Source organism: Capra hircus, chromosome 27 (genome assembly GCF_001704415.2).
Source record: "Capra hircus breed San Clemente chromosome 27, ASM170441v1, whole genome shotgun sequence".
Classification (NCBI taxonomy): Eukaryota; Metazoa; Chordata; class Mammalia; order Artiodactyla; family Bovidae; genus Capra; species Capra hircus.
The window spans coordinates 21,560,438-21,585,984 of NC_030834.1; the positions used below are offsets into that span (position 1 = coordinate 21,560,438).

Below are 25,547 nucleotides of genomic sequence, written 5' to 3' on the forward strand. Positions count from 1 at the left end.
GAGAGTCCCTTGGACTGCAAGGAGATCCAACCAGTCCATTCTGAAGGAGATCAACCCTGGGATTTCCTTGGAAGGAATGATGCTAAAGCTGAAACTCCAGTACTTTGGCCACCTCATGTGAAGAGTTGACTCATTGGAAAAGACTCTGATGCTGGGAGGGATTGGGGGCAGGAGGAGAAGGAGACGACAGAGGATGACATGGCTGGATGGCATCACGGACTCGATGGACGTGAGTCTGAGTGAACTCCGGGAGTTGGTGATGGACAGGGAGGCCTGGTGTGCTGCGATTCATGGGGTCGCAAAGAGTCGGACACGACTGAGCGACTAAACTGAACTGAACTGAACTGTACAGTGATAAGAAACTAAACTTTTAGTGGTGAGCACACTGCAGTGTATACAGAAGTCAAAATATAATGCTGCACACGTGAAATGCATATAATGTTACAAACCAGTATTACCTCAATTTAAAAAAAAAAGGTTTTTTGTGTTTAAAGAAGTAAAGCATTTGTAAGAATGGGGGGCTGCTTTTGGTACTTCAGTCACTGTTTGGCAAGTAATCAGTAATTTTTTTAAAATGTGAAGGGTGGCATCAAGGAAAGGGGAACCTCATTCTGATCAAGGATTTCAGTCCTATGACCACATGAAATTCATTTCCAAGAATTGGCTTGGAAGCAGACTTTACCTCAGAGCCTCTAGCTGACAGCTCACCCTGGCTGATTATCTTGGTCTCAGTCTTAACCATAGTCAGAGCGGAAAACTCGGCTATGTTGTGCCAAATATCTAACCAACAGAGTTATGAGCAAATAGATAAGTGTTGTTTTAAATTAAAAAATAAAAATACTGGAGACTGTAGCATTCTCCAGGACATCGTGTTTATAATTAGAGTGATTCTAGAAAATGCAGGCATATTCTAAATGTTAAGATGTTTCCAAATGAAGATGGCAATACAATGATTTATGCAATCACGAAACAGAACCAGGGTGATCATGTGACTTATTGTTCAACCTGGGACACTTTTGAGAGCAAAAAGTGGGGGACTGCAGGCAGACCTTGTTATATTGTGCTTCATTTTATTGCACTTTGCGGATTTTGTCTCGCCTACAAATTGAAGGTTGGAGGCAGCCCTGCATCGAGCCAGTCTATCAGTGCCAATTCTCCAACAGCATGTATTCACTTTGTGCCTTTGTGTCACTTTTTGGTAATTCTCACAATATTTCACACTTTTTCATTGTTGTTATATTTGCTATGTTGATCTGTGATCAGTGAGCTTTGATGTTAACTACTGCACAAAGATTAAGACTCACTGAACGCTGCGATGACAGTTGGCATTTTTAGCCATAAAGTATTTTTTAATTAAGGTACATACATTTTTTATACATAATGCTGTTGCACACTTATAGGCTACAGTATATTACAAACATAACTTTTATTGTAATGGGAACCAAAATTTCATGTTCTTCACTTTATTGCAATATTTGCTTTACTGCAGTGGTCTGGAACCAAACCTACAATATTTTCCAGGTCTGCCTGTATTAATGAGTGCCCTGGGGAAAAGAAGCATGGGTGGGGACTGCCCCAGCAAGCCTTGGACTTAAGATCTCACCCAAGATTAAGGTGTTGTGTAGCATTATTGCATTAATTGCAACAGTGACTTTCATAAAACTGACCATTTTAACCATTTTTAAGTCTGTAATTCAGTGGCATTAAGTACATTCATATTGCTGTGCAATCATCTTCATTCATCTCCAGAATGTTTATCATCTTACAAAGCTGAAACTACACCTATTAAACAGCAACTCCCCATTTACCTCTCCTCCCAGCTCCTGGCAACCACAGTTTCTACTTCCTGTTTCTATGAGTTTGACTACTCTGCTGCTGCTGCTGCTAAGTCGCTTCAGTCGTGTCCGACTCTGTGCAACCCCATAGACAGCAGCCCATGAGGCTCCCCTGTCCCTGGGATTCTCCAGGCAAGAACACTGGAGTGGGTTGCCATTTCCTTCTCCAATGCACGAAAGTGAAAAGTGAAAGTGAAGTTGCTCAGTCGTGTCCGACTCTTAGCGACCCCATGGACTGCAGCCCACCAGGCTCCTCCATCCATGGGATTTTCCCGGCAAAAGTACTGGAGTGGGGTGCCATTGACTACTCTAGGTACCTTATATTAGTGGGATCACACGATATTTGTCCTTTTGTGACTGTCCTAATCACTTAGCAAAATATACATTGATGCCGAAGCATATATCAGAGTTGTACTTCTTTTTAAGCCTGAATAGTATTTTTCTGTGGGTTTCCCTGTGGCTCGGTGGTAAAGAATCTGCCTGCCGATGCAGGAGACTCATGTTCAATTCCTGGGTTGGAAGATCCTCTGGAGGAGGAAATGGCAACCCACTCCAGTATTCTTGCCTGGAGAATCCCACAGACAGGAGTCTGGTGGTCCATGGGGTGGCAAGGACACGGTCCAATAGAGCTGGACACGGCTGAGCGACTAAACGCCACAAGTATTCTTCTGTATGTATATACACATTATGTTAATTCATTCATCTCTAAGTGGATACTTGAGTCGCTTTGGCAGTTGTGAATAATGCTGCTATGGGCATGGGTGTGGAAATCTCTCCACAAGTCCTTGGCTTCCAATTCTTTGGGATATAGATCCACCATATTGATTTTTAAATGAAGTTAAAAATGGAAGGGGAAAAGAACATTATCTCCTGTCAGGATCTTTTTCATTACACTTCTCCAGCATCATACTTTGTTGGGCGGAAGTCCAGCGCTGACTCTGCAGAATTCATCAGAGAAAGGAATCTGGGATCATTTAAACTAGCTGCCTGCTGATAAAAGCACCCAGGGTCTCGAATTCCATCCTCACACAAGGAAGCTAGCTCTTCTGTCACAACGGTTATAACGGGCTGACCACAGATGTTTTTAAGAGAAAAGGCGTGGCATCTAGGATGTCATCACTGGAGTCAGGGAACAGCCTCCAGCAGCATAAAGAACCAGGGGATCAACAACATGAGATCAAACAGAACTAGTCCACGTGACCAAAAACATGACACAGGGGACATGAACTTCCTGGAGACAGGCAACAAACCGACAACCACCTGTTGGCTTGGACGGGGAGACGAAAGGAGACAGGCAGCAGAATGTGGTCCTTCTACATAAAAAGAAAAATATTCTTCCTTTGGCTGTGGAAGTAGGTAATAATGTCAAATTAGGGGGCTTGGGATGGACAGGTACACACTGGTTTATTTAAAATGTATAACCAACAAGGTTCCACTGTATAGCACACGGGAACTCTGCTCAATGTTATGTGGCAGCCTGGATGGGAGGGGCGTTTGGGGGTCAAGGGACACATGTAAATGTATGGCTGCATTCCTTCGCTGTTCACCTGGAGCCATCACAACATTATTAATCAGCTATGTGCTGTCCTTAGTTGCTCAGTCGTGTCCAACTCTTTGTGACCCCATGGACTGTAGCCCACCAGGCTCCTCTACCCATGGGGATTCTCCAGCCAAGAATACTAGCCTAGTGGGTAACCTATCCCTACTCCAGGGGATCTTCCCAACCCAGGAATCAAACCGGGGTCTCCTGCATTGCAGGTGGATTCTTTACCAGCTGAGCTCCCAGGGAAGCGCTGATTCATTGCCTATACCCCAATACAAAATAAGAAAGTTAAAAAAAAATGATGCATCTGATCTCAACTTATTAGTCCCTTTACGGAAATTGTTGTTATTTAGTCACTCGGTCATGCCCTGACTCTTTTGTAACCCCATGGCCTGTAGCCCGCCAGGCTCCTTTGTCTTGGGGGTTCTCCATATAATAATCCTGGAGTAGGTTGCCATTTCCTCCTCCAGGGGATCTTCCTGACCCAGGGATCAAACCCATGTCTCCTGCATTGGCAGGGAGATTCATTACCATCTGAGCCACCAGGGAAGACCTTTATGGAAATAGAAGCATTAAAATATGACCCTTCATTTGAAATTTTTAAATTTGGTTTCCATTGGGGGTTTATAGATCTGGACAGTAATACTGACATGTCTGGAACAAACAAAGAATTGCCACATTTGCTGGGTGGGAATTGCTCCCTCTCTTGAAGTCTCATTGGCAGATACCAGCCTTTTGTGGAGTCAATCAAGAAATCTCATTCATCTGTAATAGCAGACTTGAAGAAACTTAATAAACTTTTGGTGATCAGTAGTAACTAAGCTTCAGAAAATACATCTGCAGAAGTTACTTGCCAGCCAGAGATGATAGCTGAGAGCCCAACAGGTGTTAAGGAGCATTGAGAAAAGAAGACCCAAAGTGAATATCTCATGGGTGCCAAAAATGAACAGCATCCACAAGTCTGCTGGCATTAGACTGCACTTGTATTGCTGAGTACCAAAAAATTATCAGGCAAATCCACACAAAAACCTGCACACACATGTTTATAATGCAAACATCCCAAATTCACAAATAATCAAGATGTCCTCCAACAGGTGAATGGATAAACGGTCTGTTCATACAGTGGTATACTAGTCTCTAGCTGTTGGTGGTGGTGGTGCTGGGTTTTTTTTTGACTGCAGCATGCACAACTTCCCTGACCAGGAATTGAACCCACACTCCTTCCATTGGTGGTGTGGAGTCTTAACCACTGGGCCACCAAGGAAGTCCTGGAATATTATTCCATGATGAAAATGTCTATGGAGCTACAGAAAGACATGGAGAAGGAACTTTAAGTGCATAACTGCTAAGTCAATAAACCAGGCTGAAAAGGCTAAATTCTACATAATCCCAATTTTTAGACATCTGGGAACAACTACAAAGGCAGTGAAAAGATCAGTGGTTGCCAGGGGTTTTTGGTGGGGAAAAAGAGGTGAATTAAGTGGACACAGAGGGTTTTATGGCAATGAAACTATTCTGCATGGTGTGTGGGTAATTGTGGACACATGACATGTTGCATGTGGCAAAGGCCACAGTACACAATTATACAAACTGTGAAGTCTACTGCCTACTATGGACACATTAATAATAATGCATCACGATTTGCTCATCGGTTGTAACCAAAGTTCCACACCAATGCAAGATGTTAATTTTTAAATTACCTAAATATTTAAAAATATATATTAATAGGTACTTCATGTGCTAGAGAAGAAAATGTAAAGAATGTTACCTTCAGTAGGCCAGGTAATGGCATGTCAGGGAACATGGCTCAATTCAGGGAAATTAATAAATGAGAGCATTTCTGTCATCCCAGTCCCAGCTGGAACATTTTATAAGCAGCACTTACCCTAGGCACTGACACTTCACCCAAGCTCTTAGGAGATGAGGAAGATGTACTCAGTGAGACTTCTGAGCAGACTACTTCTTGCCATCCAGTTGAATATGGGGTAAAGACTAGGACCAGAGCCCAGAGAATCCACTGACAGGCCTGAAACCAGAGAAAAGGTTGCTTCTGAAGCAGTCAAGGCCATTCATCATCAAGGCCCTCCAACCTTCTATCATTAATTTTTCCCTCCTGCAGACACTGCCGGGATTCTCCAGGCTGGCTTTCCTCTGCAGGAAGCTCTTGAGACTTTGCATCTAGTTGGCAGAAATGCAAACCTACCTTTTCTTGTTTCACAAGCCAAGAATGTTATATTTCCCACATGACCATGAAAAATTGGGCCAGACGATCCGCCATTCCCTTAAAAAAGCTACACAGACACACGTGCACATCCATATGTATGCAGAAGATGTATAAACCTCCAAGTGGAATGTTCAGCCAGATATTTTTAAAGTCATTTATGTTAGATAATCTGTCTATTTTACTTGTTAAACCTTAGGCCTTTTGAGATGCAGTGGAAGTATGTGCATACAGGAGAGGTTTATTCTCATTAAGACGATTATATTTTGGATATGTTGATGGTTTTATGTATAACATACCACTTTAGGATGATAGCGAATGTTCAGAAAGCAGAAGTTACTAGGAATCCCACTACAAGTGCTGTTAAAAACAGAAAACTGTATTGTAGGCAAGGTACACCCTGTGGACTCAACTGTCAAGTTACAAACTTTTAACCCCAGAGTTTGATGCTCTGAATGATTCCCAGGGTTTTGCGTATTATGATTTGTCCATTAAAAAAAAGGAAATTGAAGGATAATGGAATAATTTTTAAAATGAAGGAAAACTATGTATTTTGACACAGAAATTTTTATTACAGGTAATAGTAACCATTAAAGCATTGATTCAGGTTATTGAATACTTTGTGTATCAATTAATTTAGTTAAAGCTGTGACTACTTTAGTTAGAGCTTGGATTTGTTTATTTAAACTAGACCAGAGTGTGGCAGGGTAGACCCCTGCCCTTGCAGAATTAGTATAGGAGGATTTTAGTCATTCAGAAACATAATTATATAGTTTTCTTTTACTTACGCATTGGCTCTCAAGTATTTATAACGGCGTGCATTCTTACTGTGACCCAGAGCTTAAATAAACCTCACTCCACAGCTGACATTTTCCTCGCCTGACCATGCCAACATCATGGTCTTCCCTCGCCGTCCTTACATCCTGCAGCCATTTCCTTTCAAGCCTTCTTTAGCATCCTGAACCCTTCGCTTGAGCAGCACTAAACCGAGGCTTCATGCTGGACAGATGACCAGTGGCTTCAGAAAGAATATTTTCTAGTCCACATACTAACAGTGAGTTCCGCAGGTCTCAGCAAAATGACCATCCTGTGGAACTCAACCATAGTTTCTCTCCAGGATGGTGTTTCTCTGAAACCGAGCGATGGAAACAGGTGGCAGGATGACCCAAGAGGCCTTGGTGATGGAGTGTGTCGGATGGCAGCCAGGCTGCGATGGGTTGAGAGGATACTGGAGGACAAGAAAACAGGTGGGATTCATGGACCCCTCTTGAAAAGGGAGGAGGAAGACGAGAGTAAAGCTTGAGAGCAGAGGCAGGGCCTGGCAGGGCTTGCCTTGTGTGTGGCTTTGTGTTTCTGTTTAAGCAGAGGGGGCTCTGTGTGTCTGCTAGCCGAGGAGAGGAGGCCACGGGCAAGAGCCAAAGGCCAGGACAGAAAGAGGGGTGAATGCTGCTGATGTCCCCATAAAGATGGGATCCATGGAGGAGAGAGGCCAGCCTTGGCGCGGAGTCTGAGGATTCTGAAACAAAAGGGATGCATGAGACTGGAGCACAAAGAGGGAAATGGAAGAGGTTTGCATTTTCGTAGTGAAGTCAGAGCAGAGTTAGCCTGAAAAGGCACTGTTTTGTCAATATCCCTGACTGCCCAGGGAATTAAGATCCTGATGTAAACAATCAAAGTGAAAGCTTTGGTTTCACATCCATTTGCCCTCATCTGACCCTAGTTTTTCATGCATGAGCTGTGCAACATCTCATTTTCTAACAGTTTAGGAGGCCATCAAACAAAGATCTGGTGAGCAAAGTACACTAGTGCTTGGCACTTCTAAGGAAAAGGCTACTTTTAAAAACTCAAGTCATTATTGTCCTTTTTGAGTTGTTATTTAAAAACTATTTATCAAAAACATTGTATTCTATCTTTATTTTTCAATATTTCACCTGTCCACGTCATTGGAATTGTACATCTTGGGGGGCTTCCCAGCTGGCTCAGTGGTAAAGAATCCGCCTGCAAAGCAGGGGCCGCAGGAGACTCGGGTTCGATCCCTGGGCCGGGAAGATGCCCTGGAGGAGGAAAGGACCACCCATTCCAGTATTCGTGCCTGCAGAATCCCATGGACAGAGGAGCCTGGCAGGCTACAGTCCATGGGGTCACAAAGGGTCGGACCCCACTGAGTACGAGTGAGTGAGTTCCAGTTCATGACAGACACATCATTGCCTTTCCTGGTAAAATAAGCATGCATGTCACAAAATAGACAGTGTCTTAGCATGGGCTGGCATGACCACGTACCACAGACAGGGTGGCTTAAACAACAGAAACATGTTTTCCCACAAGGCTCCAGCTGGTCTGGTTTCTGGTGAGAGCTCCCTTCTTGCTGGCTTGCAGACAGCCACCTTCGCCCTGTGTCATTTCATGACCTTCCTTCCGTGTGCACGTGGAGAGAGACCTCTCTGGTGTCTCTTACCCTGCTGGATCAGGACCATACTCTTATGACTTAATTTCATCTTAATTACCCTCTGATAGGCCCTCTCCAAATACAGCCACATGGGGAGTCAGAGCTTTAACATGTGAATCCTGCAGGAGATGTGGGCATTCAGTCTACGAGGATGGCCCCCTGGATGCCATTCAGTGCTTATCACCATCACCAAGATAAATTGCCACCTTGCCATCAGTGCTTTATGTTAAATCTTCTGTCTTACTTTTTAATTTAGAATAAAACTGTATTTGTTTTTTTTTTAAGTAAATTATGATGAAACTGTGAAGGATACACATAGTATTTATAGTTTTCAATTAGAAATAATAAACAGAGTTTCCTTATAGGCTTACTGCTGAAGAAACCAACACGGTCATAAAATGGAATATGAAAACTGAAAAAATTAAACTTTCCAAAACAGTCTGGTTTATTCTGGGCACAGACTTAATAACTCTTGCTGCTAGGAGAAGTACAATTTACTGCCATAGGAAAGCTGAAAATGTCAAACATATTGTTATAAAATACAATGCAAGCTGCCTGCAAATTAGACCTCTCTTTTTTTCAACTGGCATATTTCCTCCTTCTGTGCAGCTTTTATTTCTGTGGCCCTTACTTTGAATCGAATGCCTCAGTGTGTGATGTAAACATTCAAACCCCGTCACGCACTGGCTGGTTTTAGAGGTGAGGGCTGCTGCAGACAACAGAGGGCATTGCAAGGTCTGAGCTATTAAGAAGGAGCTCAGCAGAAATGAGACAGAACTAGCACTGACATGAACACACAGCCAGGAGCGGAGGTCAGCGAGCTCTGGGTAAAAGAAAAAAACAACGAAGTTCGACCATCAGAGGACCAGCGCCCAAGGACTGAGCAGGAGGCCAGTAAGCCTTTCTTAGCCTCCAGATCATAACCCAGAACCAACACAGTACAGATGTCATCAAACTGGTTCATCTAAACTCACACCTCTAATGACCCAAATGTTTTTTTCTTCCTGTTTTAGGTAGATTTCCAACAGGTTTAGTTGTTTGATCTCTCTTAAACTCCAAGCCAATGAAGAGCAGCAAATTAGAAAGGAGAAGAGAGAGCGTGAAAAGTGGCTGCCCACAGCAGTGCAAGGCAGAGAAGCAGTCACGACGGCACTCAGCGTAAATGCAGATGCTCTGTTAGCGTCGCTGGATGTTGGAGGGCACTGCTGCTCTATTATGAAAGGGAAAGTCGATCAGTCGTGCCGCACAGTCCATGGAATTCCCCAGGCCAGGATACCGGAGTAGGTAGCCTTTCTCTTCTCCAGGGGAATCTTCCCAACCCAGCGATCGAACCCAGATCTCCCGCATTGCAGGCGGATTCTTTACCAGCTGAGCCACAAGGGAAGCCCAAGAATACTGGAGTCGGTAGCCTATCCCTTCTTCAGAGGATCTTCCCGACCCAGGAATCCAAGCAAGGTCTCCTGCACTGCAGGCGGATTCTTTACAAATGCATTATGTAGGCTCTTTAGAAAGACAGAACGGAATTCCCTAGTGGTCCAGTGGTTAGGACTCCACGCTTTCACTGCTGCGGGCATGGGTTCAATCCCTGGCCAGGGAACTAAATTGTGGGGAAGCTGTGGGGAATGGCCAAAAAGAAAAAAGGCATAAAAAGTATGTGGCATATTTGAAATATTCCCCCAGAAGTGATTAAATAAACAATACCTTGGTAACAAAAAGGGTCAACCTCAGCTGCTTCTAATGTTCAACTATGTGACCCAGTTTTGTTTTTTTTTTAAATTAAAATTGGTCTAAATTTTGAGTTCAGTTCAGTTCAGTCTCAGTTGTGTCTGACTCTTTGAGACTGCATGGACTGCAGCACACCAGGCTTCTCTGTCCATCACCAACTCCCAGAGCTTACTCAAACTGATGTCCATCAAGGCAGTGATGCCATCCAACCATCTCATCCTCTGTCATCCCCTTCTCCTGCCTTCAATCTTTCCCAGCATTAGGGTCTTTTCCAATGAGTCAGTTCTCATCAGGTGGCCAAAGGATTGGAGTTTCAGTTTCAGCATCAGTCCTTTCAGTGAATATTCAGGACTGATTTCCTTTAGGATGGACTGGTTGGATCTCCTTGCAGTCCAAGGGACTCTCAAGAGGCTTTTCCAACACCACAGTTCAAAAGCATCAGTTCTTCAGCGCTCAGCTTTCTTTATAGTCCCACTCTCACATCCATATGTGACTCCTGGAAAAACCATACCTTTGACTAGATGGACCTTTGTTGGCAAAGTAATGTCTCTGCATTTTAATATGCTATCTAGGTTGGTCATAGCTTTTCTTTCAAGGAGCAAGCGTTGTTTATTTTCATGGCTCAGTTACCATCTGCAGTGATTTTGGAGCCCAAGAAAATAAAGTCTGTCATTGTTTCCATTGTTTCCCCATCTATTTGCCATGAAGTGATGGGACCGGATACCATGTTATTAGTTTCTTGAATGTTGAGTTTTAAGCCAGTTTTTTCACTCTCCTCTTTCACTTTCATCAAAAGACTCTCTAGTTCCTCTTTACTTTTGGCCATAAGGGTGGTGCCATCTGCATATCTGAGGTTATTGCTATTTCTCCCGGCAGTCTTGATTCTAGTTTGTGCTTCCTCCAGCCCAGCATTTTACATGATGTACTCTGCACATAAGTTAAAAAAGCAGGGTGACAATATACAGCCTTGACATACACCTTTCCCAATTTGGAACCAGTCTGTTGTTGAATGTCCAATTCTAACTGTTGCTTCTTGACCTGCATACAGATTTCTCAGGAGGCAGGTAAAGTGGTCTGGTATTCTCATCTCTTTGAGAATTTTTGACAGTTTGTTGTAATCCACACAGTCAAAGGCTTTGACGTAGTCAATAAAGCAGAAATAGATGTTTTTCTGGAACTCTCTTGTTTTTTCGATGACCCTTGGCAATTTGATCTCTGGTTCCTCTGCCTTTCTAAATCCAGCTTGAACATCTGGAAGTTCTCAGTTTAAAAACTGTTGAAGCCTTGCTTGGAGAATTTTGAGCGTTACTTGGCTAGTGTGTGAGGTGAGTGCAATTGTGCAGTAGTTTGAACATTCTTTGGCATTCATTGCCTTTCTTTGGGATTGGAATGAAAACTGACCTTTTCCAGTCCTGTGGCCACTGCTGAGTTTTCCAAATTTGCTGGCATATTGAGTGCAGCACTTTCACATCATCATGTTTTAGGACTTGAAACAGCTCAGCTGGAATTCCATCACCTCCACTAGTATTGCTCATAGTGATGCTTCCTAAGGCCCACTTAACTTCAGACTCCAGGATGTCTGGCTCTAGGTGAGTGATCACACCATTGTGGTTATCTGGGTCATTAAGATCTTTTTTCTATACTTCTTCTGTATATTTTTACCACCTTTTCTTAATATCTTCTGCTTCTGTTTTGAGTTCAGTACCTGTCTATTTAGCACAGGACTTCGCAGACCAGTACAGGAGCTGGCTGCCACATGCTCATACCACCACCCTCCCAGAGGAGGAGCAAAACAGACGCAGGAGACCAGAGAGGCTAGGCTTCTAGAAACAGGTCCCATTGGAGGTGGGAGGAGCCTGTGTGCCCTGGAGTTGGCCCAAGAGGAGGTGCGTGGCAGGGGAGGGACAGCTGACCACCTCATTTCTCCAGCTCAGAGGCGCAAAAAATAGAGGTTACAATATTACTTGTTCACCTTTTTCAGTGTCCCTTTTAAGTTTTACATTATGAGATTATAATTCAAAGGTATTTTAGGATCAGGTAGCATAATACCACTGGCTAATACTTCTGAGGTATGGGAAGTGTAAGTGACAAGATTTTAGGTAGCATGAAAATTAATGTTTTCACAGTACACAGAAGAATTGGGTTGAAGCAGAAATGTTCTGTGGATTTCATGTGCAAATTCTGTTTAACTCTAGGGCCCAACGTAAATCACTTCCTATAGTTGTTTCCTCTCTGAAATAATCATCTAAAGGTATGCCCAGGGCCCCCAAATCTTGTCAGTTACATTAAATACTAATGTGTTAGGCAAAAGCCAACAAGACTTTTGTTGGCAAAAACCAAGAAGGGTGGCTCAAAACGCCATCTGAGACTTTAGGAAAACATGTTCCGTGATGGCACAGACAGCGGCAGAGTGAAAACGTAGGAACTGAGGGCTTCAAAAGCAGGCTCTTAACCCCTGCTCCATCTTAGCGCTTCCACACGCACACAGGCCCTCCACAGACCTCAGGAAGTCAGAGGGACAATGACAAACGTTTGTGTGCCCCAGCAGTTCTTCCTGTGGAGTCGACATTAAAATAACCTCCTCTGTTGGCATGTGACCAATTCAGGCTCTCTCCATTTAGATTATTTCGAACATTTTGCCCCTACTGAGCTAAACCTTCCTAATTAAAGCAGCTTGTTAACACCCATAATTTCTAGGGAAGGCAAATTCTCCTGAATTTTCCATGTTTCTTGTTAAGAATGAAAGTCGTCCCTCCCACAGTAGAATTACAGTCACTAATCAACTTAGAAAGCCAGATCAATACTGAACACATTTTTAGAACACTGTCTTTCTAAAATAGAAAGTAGTGAATGTCCATATGAACTCAGTAACTGCTGCTGCTGCTGCTGCTAAGTCGCTTCAGTCATGTCTGATTCTGTGCGACTCCATAGACGGCAGCCCACCAGGCTCCCCCTTCCCTGGGATTCTCCAGGCAAGAACACTGGAGTGGGTTGCCATTTCCTTCTCCAATGCATGAAAGTGAAAAGTGAAAGTGAAGTCTCTCAGTTGTATCCGACTCTTAGTGACCCCATGGACTGCAGCTTACCAGGCTCCTCCATCCAGAGGATTTTCCAGGCAAGAGTACTGGAGTGGGGTGCCATTGCCTTCTCCATGCAATACCTGGGAGTACGCTATTAGCAGATGATGGATTTCTTTTAAAGCACTGTTGCAAGTTTGACCATTGTCACTGCCATTGTCAGGCTGAATGAACTTGGGATACAGTTTCTCAAAAGAGACACCACCATAGATGAATTTCTGTTTCAAATGAGATGCTGCCCAGATGATAAAAGACACTCATGCTAAGGGACTATACAGGTCTGCAGAATTATGTGCCTTTCCTGGGATGTGGCCTGTTTTATAAAGACGAGGTCAGAAGGGGACAAACGTGGGCAGAGATTCCTGATTTCTATTCCTTTAACCTAGAAAGCCATGGGCTTCTTCTTCGAAATTTCCGGAAAAGAAGAATTTTCCTTCTTAAACAAACACTGATCCTTTAGCAATTTCTGATGTATTTGTCATAAAGAGCTACTGCAGCGCTCTTAATTACTAGAATCTCTTCATGTTCTCTGCTCTGAGATCTGGGTATTTATGGCATGCAGAGTGAGAGGAATCCTGTCAGGGAATCGTCACCAGGAACCCTGGTGACGTTCTGATGTGAGACCTAGAGTCCCTGTTGCCGGGATGTTTCGTCGCCCCCTCTGGGAGGGATCAACCCTCAGGGTGAGGAGCCGAGGCAGCCCAGAGGGTTCAGCTCTGAGTCGCTCACAGGAGGCACCAGTGAGACACCCCCACCTCTCCGCAGGTATTTTTCAATGCAACAATGTCCGCTAATTACGAGAAGAGCCGAACTGTGATGAACAGAGGACATGCCGTGTATTAACTACTCTGGCCTGGCCTGAGCAGCGTCACAGAGAGATGCAACCAACCTGCCGTCCTTCAGAAGCTGTCGCAGAGGCATCTCCTCCTCAGACACCTGCGAGAGCCGGAGTCCCTTCCCCTTCACGGTGACACCCAGCCTTCCATCCTTGGCTGAGACACAGCTCCCTGCTTCTGTGTTCACACAGCTTGTGAGTCCACTGTCCTGTTTTGTGTTACTTATATATATAAATACATACATGTACATACATATGTATACATATGTGTGGATATATACAATATGTATATGTACGTGTGTGTCTGTATATATGCGTGTGGGGGAGAGGAGAGAGAGAGAATTATTTGAGATCCTGGCTTCCTCACTGATAGTGAGCCTCCCTGATGACCAATCACTACAACGCTGCTCGGTTTTCTTCCAGGAATGAAAACTATGTTTTCTTACTCATATACACTTTATACACATACACATTGTATTTCACCTGTGAACAGAAATGTAGAAACAATTTTCTCTGGGTCTCTGTGACTTCATCTTAGATATAAAACAACAACAACAAGCAGATTCACTCTGTTCACTTTTGTAGACCTGTGCTGTCATTAACGGAGAAGGCAATGGCACCCCACTCCAGTCCTCTTGCCTGGAAAATCCCATGGACGGAGAAGCCTGGTGGGCTGCAGTGCATGGGGTCGCTAAAGAGTCAGACACGACTCAGTGACTTCCCTTTCACTTTTCACTTTCATGCATTGGAGAAGGAAATGAAAACCCACTCCAGTGTTCTTGCCTGGAGAATCCCAGGGGCAGGGGAGCCTGGTGGGCTGCCGTCTATGGGGTCACGCAGAGTCGGACACAACTGAAGCGACTTAGCAGCAGCAGCAGCTGTCCTTAAACAGACCATTCTGTTCTTTCCCTGTCCTTGAACTTTTGACTCTGTGATGTCTTTTGCATAAGCCTGTTTTTCCTCTGTTCTCACTGTTTCTAAAGTAGCCTTAGACCTTTATGTTGCACTGTTCTCCATCACACAGAACAGTAAAGAGAATGGTTAGAGCAGTTGCACGCTACTTTGTACTGTACCATTATTCCATTTCCTTCCCAATCCGTTGCATGGACTGTTTTCCAGTTCCATTCATGGATCACTATCCCAGATCGTTCTGTGGACCATTTTCGGGTTCCTTCTGCGGATCATTATTCCGGTTCATTCTCATGGCTCCGTGGATGCAGGGCTCCCTCCCGTGAGCCTGTGCCCCATTGCTCAGAGTCGGGCTGGTGCATTCTGGGCTGTCTGATCCGTTTAAATGTCAGGGAAAGAGAAGAGATGGCTGCTCTGACCTGGTCTCTGTTGAGCTATTGCAATGTATTCTGAGTGTCAAATGTTTCATGCAGCTTTCAATATTAACACTGCTCCGCAGATTAGGGCCTTAAAGATATCCAGGCAAGTTTAAAAAGTATGAGCTACAGAAAATTAGAATTTCATCCGTACCTGAAAATAGGAATTGGCACCAAAGCTTTTTATTCAACTGTCAGTCACTTCACACTTTGCCAGGCTCCGTCTATGGAAAGGATACGCCTGAGGACAGTGATGAGAAGAAATTCGAGTCTGGGATAGACTCTCAAGGCTTGAAAGTTCTCTTGTGCTCTTAGGATGGTAAAGCACTCTTCTATCTGAAGAATCAGAGTCTTAAATGAAGGAAGGCACTTCACAAATGATCTCTACTTTTTTATATTGAAGATGAAGTCACAGATACCCAGAGAGGCTAAGTGACTTGCCAAGGTCACCCAGCAGTGACAGCGTGAGCCTAAGTGGTCACTAGTACGGTTATGTTTTCATCCCATCAAAATTCCCCGAGTTCTCCTTTTGAAGTCTTTTATTTGTGAAGTGTAATGTACTGGTGTTTCGGTTTTCAAACTGTGCATTTTATTGGCTGAATGGATGTAAAGGAAGAGCACCCTCGTGTGCGTCCCCTCTGCTCTCACACCGCTTCACTGTGGTCCCCAGACGTGGAGCTTTCCCACACATCAGGCACCTCTGCTGCACCAGATGGGTGTCCTACAATTTAACTTAATCCTGACACCACCCACCTGAGAAAGATGCAGATACACAAGATAAGGGCTCAGTGCCACAAGACTGCCACCCTCCCTCCCACCACACACACTTCAGATGCGACTGGAGGTCCAGGTTGTCATCCGTGCTCTGACCGACTGGTTATCAACTGGTGGTTCCCATGACCCCCTACTCAGATTAATTTGTTGAAGTGGCTCACAGAACTCAGGAAAACATTTTATGTAACTGGGTTACCAGCTTGTCTCTCAAAAGGTATAACTCAGGAAGAGCCAGATGGACGACATGCACAGGGCAAGATATGGACCTTTCAAGGCCCCAAGCTTCTGCCCCTTGGAGCTTAGACCGTGACACCCTCCTGACACATGGACGGGTTTCTGTCCATCAGCATGGAAGCTCTCCAAATCCTATCCTTTGGGGTTCTCACGGAGGAGTGATTGATTAAATCCTTGGCCCTTGGTGTCTGAACTCTCTGGAGGTCTGAGGCATAGGCCTCTAGGTCCAACTCTCTAATCACATGGTCCCCCAGGCAACCAGCCTCATCCTTAGGGACTTTCCAAAGGTCACCTCATTAACGGAAACTCTGGTGTGGTTGAAAGGGGCTTGTTATTTATTAATAACAAAAGACACCCATTTCACCTTTATGCTCTGGAACTATTTCAGGAACTGAGAAAAAAACACATAACAAAAGATGCCTCTAAGGCTTTCATATAGGAAATTATAAGGGTTTAGAAGCTCTGGGCCAGGAACAGTGGTGAATACATATTTCTTAGCATAAATCACAATATCACATTGACTGACTACTTACAGATAACATGCCCTAAAAGCACAAGAAAAATATGGAGGAACCCCCACTGAGTAAAATCATTAAACAAGAGAATGGCGGGGGGGGGGGGGGCGGCGAAGGGGGTGGGGAGGACATAAAATGGATACTGCTACAATTTCAGAAAGAGGCTGGCAAATTCCAGCTACTTATTTTCCCCCTGGAGATATCTGCATGTATATTTATATATTACAAGCACATTTTCATGACTAGAATTATTCTGGTTTTTTATATTCAAATTAAATATTTCCTATTCATTCATCCAATGAAGATGATATGGGTGCCTGTTCTGTGCCAAACTGTGGTTCACCCTGCATTCACAGGGTGTATAGCTCAGTGAACCAAAAACAACTGATTTTATGGTGCTTACAAACTAGTTAAAGCAGATAGGCAATAAGCAACTGTGGCAGGTTGTTGAAATGGAACACACTCTCTTGTTTTCATTTCTTGCACAGAAGTGCAGGAATACAGTACTATTGGTCAATATGCTGTCAGGAAAACAGAAACCTCACCAGTTACGTTAACGGAGAGAATTTAATGTAAGGAGATATTAAATGTAAGGTTAAACAGATATTAGAGGATCAAAAGTCACAGGGGCAGGACAGTAAAAGCAACTGAGTTGCCACCCTGCATTGGGGGAATCAAGAAAAGCGAGTGGGTTTTTCAGAACCTGGAGTTTTAGAGGAGGGGCTCCTAGAGCAGCAAGCAGACCCCAGGGCCTAGAGAGGGTCTATGGGGGTAGGACCCAGACTCTGGGAAGCTGGCACTGGCCAGCTAGAGCTGTTTCCTCAAGAGCCCAGACAGGGGCCCCTGAGGGTCTGGGAGCAGATCTCCTGGCCTGGGCGCTGCCTGGGATGGAGGGGTCTCTCAGGGGTAAGCAAAGGGCTGAGATTTGGAGAGTGGAAAAGAGCTGGGACTGACTGCTCCCAGAAACAAATGGTCTGCCAGGGCACAGGGCTGTTGCCGGGTGACACTCGCAGGAACAGGAAGCAACCCGAAAGGGGCCGGTCCCTCTCCTTCCTCTTACCTCCAGGACTCGCTTTGGTGCACTGTGTCCTGGGTGCAAAGCCACTTGGCAAGGAAGAAGTATTGTCTGCAGAGCCCTCACGCCCACAACACAGCTTGTGGAGAAGGAGGTGCAGGGCCCACAAAGTCACAACAGGCATGGTCCCAAAGACATGAGGGGGCAGTTAGCCTCACGGGCTGAAGCTACTTGCTACAATACCCAAGCAGGTCATGCAGGAGGACGGGCAGAAGTCCATTAAAACTTCCCATTTTAACCATTTTTAAGTGTACAGACAGTGGCCTAAGTGCCTTCACATTCTTGTGCAACCAACTTCGAGAAGATTTTCCTCTTCCTAAGCTGAAACTCCCTCTCCATGAAACTGTAACTCCCACTCTTACTCTCCCAAATACCCCAGGCCCCATCTCGACCCCAACTCCAGTCTCTGTCTCTATAAATCTGACTGCTCTAGGGAGCTCACAGAAGCGGATCACCCAGGACTTGTCCTTCTGTGTCTGGCTTATATCACTTGACATAATGTCTTCAAGGTTCACCCATGTTGCAGCACAGGTCAGATTTCTGTTCCTTTTTAAGGCTGGATACTGTGAAATTTGTGCTTACCGGGTGGTGCTAGCGGTAAAGAACCCGCCTGCCAATGCAGGAGATGCAGGACACGCGGTTCGATCCCTGGGTCGGGAAGATCCCCTGGAGAAGGACATGGTAGCCCACCCCAGCATTCATGCCTGGAGCATCCCATGGACAGAGGAGCCTGGAAGGTTACAGTCCAAAGGGTTGCAAACAGTTGGACATGATTGAAGCGATTTAGCGCAGGATGAAATTTGGTTTCATGTCCCTTAGGGCAACATCCATGCTGAAGGACCTGGACACTGGGGACACGACTGACTTAGCAATATTGTTTTTACTGTGCTGTGGATACCCACTTTCCTGCGCTCTCTCTCTCTCTCTCTCTCTCACACACACACACACACACCCCACCACACAGCATCCTGGGGAAGAGAGAAATGTCTGTCTCATCCCTAAGTGGCAGGGTCCATAGAGAAACTGACTAGGGATGGTGAAGCGCTCTGGGGGTAGCAGCTGGGCTCCCTCCCACCACACACACTTCAGATGCCACTGGGGGAGGCTGTCATCCGTGCTCTTACTGACTGGTTATCAACTGGTGGTTCCCATGACCCTCTACTCAGATTAATTTGTTGAAGTGGCTCACAGAACTCAGGAAAACATTTTACTTAACTGGGTTACCAGCTTGTCTCTCAAAAGGTATAACTCAGGAAGAGCCAGATGGACGACATGCACAGGGCAAGATATGGACCTTTCAAGGCCCCAAGCTTCTGCCCCTTGGAGCTTAGACCGTGACACCCTCCTGACACCTGGATGGGTTTCTGTCCATCAGCACGGAAGCTCTCCAAATCCTATCCTTTGGGGTTCTCACGGAGGAGTGATTGATTAAATCCTTGGCCCTTGGTGTCTGAACTCTCTGGAGGTCTGAGGCATAGGCCTCTAGGTCCAACTCTCTAATCACATGGTCCCCCAGGCAACCAGCCTCATCCTTAGGGACTTTCCAAAGGTCACCTCCTAGGAGGAAAGGGGATGGGAAATGTGTTGTGTTTTTTCCAGTCTTGCCTTTTATGACATCACACCTATCTTCTTCTAAGCTGCTGTTGGGGGGACCACGACCACCCCTCGATTTTAACACAGACTGAGGACTGGTTTTGTCAAATTGACACCAGTAGCAAATGCCTGGGGCAAGTCAGGTGTTATATTTTCATTTTTTCTTAAATCTCATCTTCGATTTTCTTGTTCTTTTCTGGCATTCTCTAATCTACACCATCAAAATGAGTTGTGATGCAGTTATAATAAATACTGCCTAGTCGGTGCCCATGGGGGAGCGGCCTTTGATAACAGATCTCATAATCAATACTGGGCTTTCTTATTTCCTTCTTCTTTGTGTCCTCCTCCTGGAGCCACTCCCACCCCTCACAGGGACACACATTCCTCACCCAGATATGACCACCTTCATTTCCTTTATTTTTAGATTCTGGAGATACCATTCTGCTCCAACACGAAGTCAATTCAATGTAGATGCACAAGTTCTTGAACATTTTCAGGAAAACCAAATATTCTTTGGACTATTTGATCTTTCCCTCATTTTATCCACGTTCTTTTCACATGTATTTCCTCCAGGGTAACCTTTCCCTTTCAGTCCCTGCTGGGATTGCAGAGAGGGTCCCGTTCTCTCAGGGTTACACATGTTATTGTTTCAAAGCCCTCCATTCATTCTCCTCATAGGATTTCAACCAGAAATGCCAGTTACCTTTGTTCCTACCGTTTCTGCTATAAGGAGGTCCTGTGTAGCATCTCTCTCTCTCTCTCTCTCTCTTTAGTTGCTAAGTCGTGTCCGACTCTTGCCTCCACATGGGACTGTAGCCCACCAAGCTCCTCTGTCCATGGGATTCTCCAGGCAAGAATACTGGAGTGGGTTGCCATTTCCTTCTCCAGAGGATCTTCCCAACCCAGGGATCGAACCCGGGTCTCCTACACTGCAGGCAGATGCTTTACCGACTGAGCTACAAGGGGAGCCCCTGTGTAGCATAGGGAACACTGATTAGAGAGGCAGCTGGTTTGCCTGCCTCGTTATTTGGAGGGAGTAATACTCTCGTTAAAGGATCACCACAAAGTATAAAAGCTGAGGTCACTTGCTGCTTTGCTCTTCTATCAATCAATCATATGTCTGCCCCCCCGCCCCCGTTGTCATTCAGTTTCGCTGAGTCACTCTTGCATTTGCTTGTAGCTTCTCGAGAATAAATGCCACCCATCCCAGTTCTTCTCAGAACCACCAAAGCAACTGTTGCCTAGTAGTTGCTCGGTCGGTATTTCTTGGATCAAAATAGTCACAGTCGAATTCTAACAGCACATGGCTCACCTCTCCTTTAATGCTAATGTGCATGCGTTGTTCAGTCGCACAGTCGTATCCGACTCTGCGACCCCATGGACTGTAGCCCGCTAGGCTCCTCTGTCCATGGGATTCTCCAGGCAAGAAGACTGGAGTGAATTGCCATTTCCTTCTGCAGGGGATCTTCCCAACCCAGGGATCAAACCTGCGTCTAATGCATTGGCAGGTGGGTTCTTTACCGCTGAGCCACCAGAGGAGCCCGCTAACACGTTGATTACTACTGGTGATCCACGGTCTCCTAACCTCATTACTTTCTTGTTCTGCACAATCTCTTGATTGAATTCACTTCCTTTTTTGTAGTGGGATGGGTTTTAAATTATAAATATTAACTGTTTCTGGGCGAAAAAGAGTTCCTAATAAACACCTTATTACCTCTTCACTGGACTGGCCCAACAACTTTAACTTGTTGATTGTGCAGTGACTGTCCATGTAAATAGAGATGGTCATTAACTGGCTCCTCGAGTTTGCCTCTTGGGTCAGTCCACTGGACTAGGCTGGTGCTCAGGAGAAATCTGTTTTTTAAGCTCTCTGAATCGGACCAAACTGTATTTGGTCGTGGCTGAACACTATATGCCTTCTCTCTTTGGGAGTAAATGGTAAGAGTTAAAGAAACATCACTGCCAAGTTTTAGAACAATGATTTCTAAATGTCTCTAGAATAGCCTGCTCTGAGCTTCATGTCTGTCTTACTTGGTTGTCCTTCAGATAAACAGAAACACTTATGTCCAAACCTAAACCCTTGCTCAGATGTATTCCTTCTGATGGTGAACTACAGCATCATCTAAAGCACCCTCTTTTTTATTCTTCTCTGCCTTTCTTTGTGTATTTTTATCATAGACATTGACTGAATGCTGTGTAAACTCCAATACCCAACAAGACATCAGCGATCGTGAGCTCCACTGTCCATATCTGGAAAATGCTGCCATCAATTACAGACATAATGGATATATACAAACAGCCCAGGCAATAACGCGAAATACAATGTGTTACCGGTCACTATGGCATTTCCATTACCAATACCTAGTCCTTCGTACAGCCTTTTGCCTGCAGATGCAAGTATCCTAAGTAAATTTCTCTGGACGTGTTCTCAGGTATTCCAAGGGAAGAGTTTTTCAGGGTTTATATACGGTCATTACCAAAGTTTCCTTTTGTCTTTCATGCTTACTCTCTTTCCCTCTGTGTTAGGATGCTGGTGGTACCTCTTACAGGGTCAGCCGTATCAGTAGCACTGCTTCCTCTTAAGTGTGTTCTTTGTCTTAACTCTTCGTCAATTTTCGTTGTTGTTGTTCAGCCACTCAGTCATGTCTGATTCTTTGCAACCCCATGGACTGCAGCACACCAGGCTTCCCTGTCCTTCACTATCTATTGGAGTTTTCTCAAACTCATGTCCATTGAGCCAATGATGCCATTCAACCATCTCTTCCTCTGTCGTCCCCTCCTCTCCTGCCTTCAATCTTTCCCAGCATCTTTTCCAGTGAGTCAGCTCTTCACATCAGGTGGCCAAAGTATTAGAGTTTCAGCTTCAGCATTAGTCCTTCCAATCAATATTCAGGGTTAGTTTCCTTCTGGATTGACTGGTTAATCTCCTTGCTGTCCAAGGGACTCTCAAGAGTCTTCTCCAACACCACAGTTTGGAAGCATCAATTCTTCGATGCTCAGCCTTCTTTATGGTCCAACTCTCACATCCATATATGACTACTGGAAAAACCATAGCTTTGACTAGACGGTTCATCAGTTAGCAAGTCCTACTAATGTGATGCTCTCTCCTTAATGTCTCCTGTATCTCACCCCCTCCTAAGCATCCTTAATATCATTATCTGTCTAAAGGATTTTACTAGGTTCTTTCTCTGTGAACCTGTCCGGGAAATACTAGTCTACACTCTTGCTGTGGACTTCTGGAAACAAAATCCAAATTTGTCTTTTCTCTCACTGGCATAACTGTTGTTCACCATTATGTTCAGGATAAAGATCTAAACTCCGTAGAAAGTTAAACTAGGTCCTGTGCGGTCTGACTCTTCCAGGTTCCTATAGTATCACCCGCTCTCCCTTCCTGCCTCCCCACTGACTGTTTAGTTAGGAGTGTGAAGTCAGGAATCTAACTTTCTGGTCTGAAATCCTGGCTCTGCCACTTACTAGCTATGTAACCTTGGCAAGTCACTTGTGTTCTCTGTGCCTTGCTTCCTTGTCTGTAAAATGGGGACATGGTGGTTCCTGTTTGATTTAGTTACTATGTAGCTTCAGTGAGTTAATATATATGTTAAATACTTATAACAGGGCCTCGATAACAGTAAATAATTAATGCACATTGGGTGTGTGCATGTCTTGCTATTATCGTTAAGTTACTTGAAGTTCATCGAAGTCTCATTTCTTTTCTGTAGATGATGTTTCTGATAGCTAGAACCGCCCACTCCCATTTTGCCTGACTCACCTCTACTGTCTTCTGAACTGTCAGCCTCTCAAGGGAGCCTCACTGCCCCTCCCCCTGAACAGGCTGGCTGAGCTGCTTCACCTACAGTTCCTACAGAACCTGTGCACACCTGGATCATAACAGTCCTCACACCAGGTGTGGGCTCTGGGCATCTGTGCTTTTACATACCTGATGATGGCCTAAAGATCTATGATGTAGTGATCTGTAATAGCTCTGTTTTATCTATTAATTTATCAATCAACTGATTGACCTGTCAATCCATAGGTATAACAGTCAAGGCATAATTAGTTTAGGGGTTCAGAAGCTCCAAAGCTCTCAGGATGTATCCATGCCAAAAGTGAAAGTAGTACCATATTTTAACTTTCTATTTCTTTGTATGCTTCCTATATTAAACTTTGGATTCCTAAATTGGGAGACTTAAAAAAACTTTATCCCTAGCACCTTATATATAACAGAAGTTCAATTAGTATTTGGTGAATGAATAAATGAATCTTTTAAATTTAATACAGAAATTACTTTTTTTTTTCCCCTGAGACATAGTTTGAGGTGCTGAGTCTCTTCCCAGGAAAATACACACACTTGGTTAACCTCAAAATTTCATAAGGTTTGATCACCTTTGTTCTCAGAGATGGTTTCTAATTTATTCAAGGAGAAAAGAAGAAGAAATGCATTTTTAATACTAGATACTCCAAAGATGTGTGGCTGATAAAATGAAAGGACTGATCCAATTCAACTTATTAAAAGAAACTACCTACCCTATTTTGTCTTTGCCCATAAACTTCTTGGAAAAGATAAAATGATTCATTTTTAACAGAGGCAAGTTTGGATCATAATTCAGTAAACTTATGGAAAGTCAATTATCTTCATAGGTGCTTGAGGAATATGATTTGGGTGAATAGAGAAGTTCCCCACCCCTGCTTTCTTTTCCACCCCAGTAGCTCACACATGCCCGCTACACTATCTGAAATTCTCTTCATTCACTACACTTTGTGACTAAGTCTCAGAACACCCTGTCCTCAGGGCCTATCTGAGAGGGTGAATGCATTTGGACATGAATGCCTGAAGGCAAGGTGCTTAGACAGTCAGGCTGGCTGGGGACAGAGCAGCCCCTAGGTCAGGGCTGGAAGCGTGAACCCGAGGTGTCTTGCTTTAGGCTTTGCCACTAGCATGGAGTTTCAGACAACATCATCTCCTATTCCTTAAAAAACTAGGAACAAAACTGCCATATGACCCAACAATCTCACTACTAGGCATATACCCTGAGAAAATTGTAATTGAAAGAGACGCATTTATACCAATGTTCATTACAGCACTATTCACAGTAGCTAGGACATGGCAGCAACCTAGATGTCCACGGACAGATGAATGGAATACAGAAAACGTGGTACATGTATACTATGGAGTGTTCCTCAGCCATAAAAAGGAATGTTTGAGTCAGTTCTAATGAGGTGGACAAACCTAGAGCCTATTATACACAGTGAAGCAAGTCAGAAAGAGAAAAACAAATGTCATATATTAACGCATAGATGTGGAATCTAGAAAAGTGGTACTGATGAGCCTATTTGCAGAGCAGCAATGGAGATGCAGACATAGAGAAAAGACTTGCGGATACAGTGGGGGAAGAAAAGGGTGGGGCGAATTGATAGAATAGCAGAGAAGCATATATGTTACCATATGTAAAACAGATAGCCAGGGGGAATCCGCTGTATGATGCAGGGAGCTCAAACCTGCTCCTCTGTAACAACCTAGAGGGGTGGGGTGGGGTGGGGTGGGAGGTGGGAGGGAGGTTCAAGAAGGACGGGACATATGTACATATACATACGGCTGATTCATGTTGATGTACAGCAGAAACTAACACAGTATTTAAAGCAGTTATCCTCTAATTAAAAATAAATAACATGTGACAGACACAACACACATACACACCAAACATCCTCTCCTTTATGGTTAAGGCAGGCTCGAGCCAAAGGAAAGATGAAATCTTTTGACTAGTAACTCTTTCAAGACTCTTTCTAAGTGTTCTTCCTAAAATGCCAGCCTTCGTGGCTCTCAGTGGTACAGATCGTATGCCTGCATGTGACTGAGAGACGATGGGTTATATGCACACTCTGAAGACCAGCAAGAAGCTTTGCGTAGCACATGCAGATCAGTGCTTCTTAAACAGGGATCAAGACTGGGGTGGGTGGAGAGCCCCAGCAAGTTCAGGGAAGCCAGTACATCCCACCCCACCATCCTGAGAATCACTATGCGTAATAAAGGGGCACAGTTTGTGGTACTGAGGTGCATACGCAAAGGACGCAAGGACGTGAAGACCAAGGAAAGGGACTGAGAACTGTGATCAAGATGAAAGTCCATTCGCCTCATTTACAGATGAATCAGGCCCCCAAATGTTACACGAGGGGCTTTTCCTACTGCACCGGGCATCTCTCCAGACCTCATTTTATACCCCAAGACCTCCCCATTACAGAGGGTTTTTCTGCATATGTCCTCTTTTTAATGTAACTCAGAGTCTTTTGATGAATTTCATGACAAACCCATTCTATTATGTAAAAAGAAAAAAAATAAATGTGAACAGTGAAG

General features: G+C 44.4%; 1 protein-coding gene across 9 annotated transcripts in view; it reads left to right on the forward strand.

Moving 5' to 3' along the window:
• Positions 1 to 25,547, forward strand: part of KIAA1456 (KIAA1456 ortholog) — a 65,080-nt gene that overhangs the window by 12,354 nt on the left and 27,179 nt on the right. For 4 of the 9 annotated variants that reach the window (XM_018042084.1, XM_018042085.1, XM_013975446.2 and 1 more), the window contains 2 exons: positions 9,059 to 9,325; positions 13,613 to 13,877. The exons of 2 other annotated variants lie outside the window; for them this stretch is intronic. The gene's annotated coding sequence lies outside the window, so the exon portion shown is untranslated. Of the gene's footprint in view, positions 1 to 9,058; positions 9,326 to 13,612; positions 13,878 to 21,376; positions 21,631 to 25,547 lie in introns of all 9 variants that reach the window. 3 more of the 9 variants (XM_018042086.1, XM_018042083.1, XM_013975445.2) reach the window with 3 other exon arrangements.